The following is a 5,483-nucleotide window of genomic DNA, read 5'->3' as shown; positions in this document are numbered from 1 at the left end:
ATCCTTTTTTTATTTCTTTAAGTTCACTCACTCTAAAAGGAACATGAGCTCTGTCCCCTCCAGGAATTAACTGGAGGGGGTAAAGAGTCCTGTGGGATAGTGTCTAGTGTGTGAGGTAGCTGGATAAGGGGGAAGGGGAGAGCTGATGGAGCACTAGATGGGTTTTTTGGTTCAAGGGAGTTTGGAGGATTTTTTTCAAAAAGTTATTATGGTCTGGGTATCTAGCCTGCATTTGTTTAGCCATTCTGGTCTCTTAGGAAAAAGAACAATTGAATGTATGGAACTTGTGGTCCACTTTCCCTCCTTTTTACAGAACATATCTAATTGAAGAATGGTATTATAATTAATGCTCCCTCCTTCTGGCCATCTTTCATCTCCCAGAGGATACTGTGGCCAAGCCTGGGTGCAGTAAAACTTGAGTCGCTTTTGCTGAAGACTTTCTGGATCGAGATCTTTCCAATGTTTTAATAAGCAGGTAAGGGGGGATCCTTCCTGGATCCTTGAGGCTTGATTTCTCATCTGAAAAGGGAAACAAGGGATAATTGGTCACCTTAACAGAGGTTTCTTTTTTATCTAAGCATCCCCAGATGAGGAGAAACTCTAGTGGGAGGGGTGTCACACTCTCCCTTGCTCCTTCCACTGCCACTCATGGGTAGAGTCATGGAGGATTTACAGATAGATATCTCAGTTGCACCCACCCCCCTGAGATGATCTTTATTTTTTATTTATTTTATTTTTTTATTATTCATATGTGCATACAATGCTTGGTTCATTTCTCCCCCCTGCCCCACCCCCTCCCTTACCACCCACTCTGCCCCCTCCCTCTCCCCCCCACCCCCTCAATACCCAGCAGAAACTATTTTGCCCTTATCTCTAATTTTTTTGTTGTTTTTTTGGTTTTTTCTCCCCCCTGCCCCCACCTTATCTCTAATTTTTTGAAGACAGAGTATAAGCAATAATAGGAAGGAACAAGGGCTGTGACCAATCTCTCATCTATTTTGACTTGCCTGTTTGCCCTGCAATCCAGGTAGGCATAGTTCTCCTATACCAGCTGAACACTTGTAATTAAAAATAACTCTATCAAAGTAACCAAGAGGGCTTGCATGGCCAGAAGGAGGACCCCTTTAGAAGCATGGATGGGGACTCCTGATGAAGTAGAGTTGTGTTCCCCTATATATCCTGTGCAGCATATATGCTTTCCATGAAAGGATAGAGAGAGAGAGCATCTGGAGGCTTCTGCTCCAGTAAGGGGCAAAAACGGAGACCTGAGGTTCTTGCCTTTTAACTGTTTTTTTTTTTTCTTTCCCTGAGGGCAGGCTGTGGAACCTGTTTAACCAGTTAATCTGATGCTTGACAAAGATAGTTAAGGATAAATTTGAGACTATCACTTTCTGGTGCCTGTAGAGATTTTTCCCAAACTCCCTGAAGAAAGAAGCTCAGTGCTATTTACAGCAAAGGTGAGGAGGGGGACACTCATCCCAAACTGCCTGGGAAAGGGGAAGGAGAGGCTGAGGGTTGGGGGAAAAGAGAGTTACCAGTCTCAACACATGAGGGATCATTGATCATCCCTGCTGTCCAGGTCAATCCTGCCCAAAGGCAGTACTGGAGCACTGGAAGCAAGAGGTGACCTCCACTCTCGGGCCACGGAAACCCATGAAGGAAGCATAGGAGATCTGATTGTCTGTTTGCCATGGACATGGCTGGAGGGGTCTGAGACTTAGCCACCTTTGGGGCCTCATGGTTGGTCAGGAAGTTGTGTCTCCAGCCTTTGGGTGACACCAGGGAGTACCCCGTCCAGAACACCTTTTGTGGCTGTAAGACAAACTTTTCTTTCCACTGGCTGTTTTTGGACCTTCTCTTAAGCTGGTCAGATCTTGAAAGAGAGTGTTAGTGTTTAAGGAAAGGAAAAAAGAATAAGCTTTGGTGCATTGAAGTCGAGTTCTGCCCACGTAACATTGGCAGTGCAGTATAAACCCCTGCCTGGCCTCTGAGTTTCCTCAGATTGCCTGCCGTACAGCTGTAGTGGGCTCGGACCTTTTCCTCAGCTTCCCAAGGAAGAAACCCTCCTTAACAAGACAGAGAGAGAGGGAGAAAAGGTCAATCTGAGAGTTCCACCATAGCTAGGCTGTGGTGGTGGGGTCTCTCCTGGAAAACAGAATCCATTGGAGTGCTGGATGCTCACAGTCACATTCCTAGGCAGTCTTTTCCAATTTGGCACAACCTATACTGACCTCAGGTGATGGCTGGTCCCTTTGTGTGTCACCAAATATGATGCACGGATGACATGCACAGGAATTTCAGGTGCTCAGGGTTCTTGAGCCTGCTCTGAGGATGAAAGCACAGGTGGACTCCAACAGCAGAGGTTGGAAGGATTTTATTTGTAGAGAAGAGAAGAGAAAGACTGCATATTGGAGAATGCTGGGGGACCCAGAAACAGGTGATCCCATGGGTCAGGGTGGGGAGTGGGTTTTATAGCCTATTTTTGCATTGCCTGAGGGTGGAGATGCCTTTCAGATGCAAACAGGCATTTCCTAGGGAGGAGAAATGTCTCCTTGACCACTTTTCCTGCAGTCTGTCCTTCAGTCATTCATAGTAGTCTTGCATTTATAATTGTTCTGGAATTCCAGGTCATCTATGCACACTTAAATTGACATTTATGGCATGCCTAATTTAAAACTGTTTTTGTATATGTGTGTGTTTAAAGAACTTTAAAATGATTCTTATTATAAAGTTAATATAAAGGAATTACTGATTCTATTCTCTTCTCTCCCTCACTTCTCATGCTACTACTTTTTAGAAAAACCAGGTTTTCAAGGTTTAATTTCAACCAGATCTAACTAAAATCCAAGCATTATTTTATGGGCAGTAATCTTGACCTCTTTCATCCCGTCTTACATTCAACTCTTTCATAATTGTATGTGTCTTTAAGTTACTTGTATAGACAAACAGTTTAAAATTGCCTTTGTTCATGGGTCTATAAAGTAAAAATAAAACTAATTGAAAACACAAATTAAAAATTCTTGTAAAAGTTATCTTATAAGTTACAAAATCAACAAGTAGAAAGAATATAAAAAGGTATTGAGTGTGTGTTTGGAAAAAAGTTAAAGGGAGAAAGAGTGCTTTTGGATGAGAAGAAATTTTGTATAGAAAGGTTTGACCTAAAGATCATTCCAAATAAAGAGGGATAAGGTCAAACCATCGGAAGGTTTAGAATGTCATATAAAGGTCCTGAGTAAGTCTTAAAAGTATATGATAGATATAAAAGTGTATGATAGAGTTTATAAAAGTTTATGTGTGTAATTAAGTTGACTGTAATTTAATCATTATCTAATGGATTTCCTAAAGTAAAAGTATTGCTTATAGAACTCATCATGGTTTTCACTCTTTAGGAAACCAGGTCCTAATAGTCTTTTCAGTGATTTTAATACATTTATCATGTTAAAAATGTGTGAGCTGTATGTCTAAATTTCATTTAAATGCCATGCAAAGTTTATGGGGTTAAAGTTATAAAGTTTAAAGTGACCAACAATTGGTCAATAAAAAAAAAAAAAAACCAAAACACTAATTCTATCTGGGGGCACTAACACTGTCTCCTTTAGCTTAAAAGAGGTCTACACTCTTTGCTAAATCTTACTCTAAAGTTAAAAATTTAAATTAACAACCCTAGCAAGGAAAAAGCAATGCAGCCTATTGCTTCCTATGGGGAAGCAAATGTAACTTATTTTAGGGTAAAAGGCATTCAAGGCTGTGAGGCATCCTCATCCCCCAAGGCCTATAAGTTTATGCTAGCTGTAAGAAAAAGTATTTTTAAAAGCCATAGTTCAAAAACCATCATTTGCTCACAATAAAGTTTCTTTATATTTAATCAGGAGGCTAGTACTGTAACTTTTTGGAATATAACCTTTGCATATGGATCAGTTTCTCTGAAATTATGAGCTCAGTGTTTTTCAACTCTATCATCCCCATCAGGGTCTGCTGGCCCAGACTCCACCACTTGAATTTCCAGTGCATTCACACTAGGGGATTGCATCCTGATCTAGACTTGGAGTGGAAAGAAACTTGAGCCATCCTGGGAGGGACCTTTTCAGGTGGTTCTCACTACCAAGACTGTAGTATGTACTGTTGAGAAGAGATGGACTCACTACACCTGAATTAAATGAGTTCCTCTGGAGGAAAAATGGACTGTGTCTTCAGAGTCTGGCAATACCAAAGTAATTTTTTAAAAGACTATAGTGCTACCATTTTCCCTATTTCACTTGGGAAACTATGTATTTACCATTGATGTCACCCAAACTTCTTCTCTGTTAAGTTTGATGCATGCCTTGTACTCCCCTGTGGTAATTCCCAGGGACCACATCAACTCCAGGCTAAGACTATATATATGTGCTTATACCCTGGCCCTTGAGAGGACTTTCATGATGATTTTCATGATGATGGATGGTCAGATGTGGGGTGGACTACAGAGTATAAGCCTCATCAGCCTATGGGAAGGAAAAGTGGAAACAATTACAAAGTAAGATCCAAATTAGTAGAGCTCCCTCTCCCTAATTGCCAACTCTACCAATGCAATCCCCTTTTTTTGGTCATAGATGACTCACATACCATGACCATAGAGCCTTCCATCTTGAGGCAGTATGGATTGGGAGCCAATGTCTCTGGAAGAGATCCTGTAAGTACATTCATTTTCAGATTAATTAAAAATATTACAATTACATCATCTCCTGACAATAGGCCCCTATCTCCAATGTCACCCTTCAAACCCAACAGTGACCAAGCCAAGGTAACTGTAGTGGAAGTTAAAGATTTAAAAACAGACCATTGCTACTAAAACTGGTTATGGGGAAACTAACACCAGGTTAAAATGGATTAAATATTCTATATGCACTTTAAATACAAGCAAAGTTACATGTGTGTGACAGGAAGTCCAGAGCCTCAAGTTTCCCTTTGGAATGGACATCAGACTCTGCTAAAATGAAATATATAATAACACTATTCCAAAAAGGGAAGAGATTCATTGCCTGGGGCAATAAATCTTGTATAATCTTGTCACTACTGTTTCCTGTTGTCAAAGATTGTGGGGAGGGGGTGGGAGCAAAAGTCATCCCAGTTGATTAGACCCCCATCCTAAAACTCTAACTATGCCTCATGACTCTGAAGGTTGGGGAAGGAATTAGAGTGCCTGAGAAATGCATCTAGGTGAAATGAAAGTTGATTCTGAAGAGATAAGCAATAAGTCTGCTCTAACCATTGTCAGGACAGATGTCTGGTAGTATTGTGGTGGCCCTTTACTTGAGACTGTTCTGGTCAAATGGAGTGGGACTTACATTCTAGTCCACTTGGATATCCCTTTCACCCTGGCATTTGGAAATCCAAACCCTCCTTAACTTAGGAAAGACAGAAACAAGATCTTGTTTCCCCTGGAGGGTCGTTTGTCTCCCATGTCTACATAGATGCCATTGGGGTCCTACAAGGAGTCCTTGATG

At 41.1% G+C, this 5,483-nt stretch overlaps 1 long non-coding RNA gene across 1 annotated transcript; it reads left to right on the top strand.

Annotated features, from left to right (window-relative positions):
• The first annotated feature begins 219 nt into the window (after positions 1-219).
• Positions 220-4,956, top strand: LOC141417467 (uncharacterized). The gene is made up of 3 exons (XR_012442031.1): positions 220-475; positions 1,317-1,457; positions 4,590-4,956. It is a non-coding gene; the product is annotated as an uncharacterized lncRNA (long non-coding RNA).
• The last annotated feature ends 527 nt before the right edge of the window (positions 4,957-5,483 follow it).

This window comes from Castor canadensis, chromosome 15 (genome assembly GCF_047511655.1).
Source record: "Castor canadensis chromosome 15, mCasCan1.hap1v2, whole genome shotgun sequence".
In the NCBI taxonomy this organism is placed as follows: domain Eukaryota; kingdom Metazoa; phylum Chordata; class Mammalia; order Rodentia; family Castoridae; genus Castor; species Castor canadensis.
The sequence above is the reverse complement of the archived record's forward strand: the minus strand, read 5'-3'. Positions and strand labels throughout refer to the sequence as shown.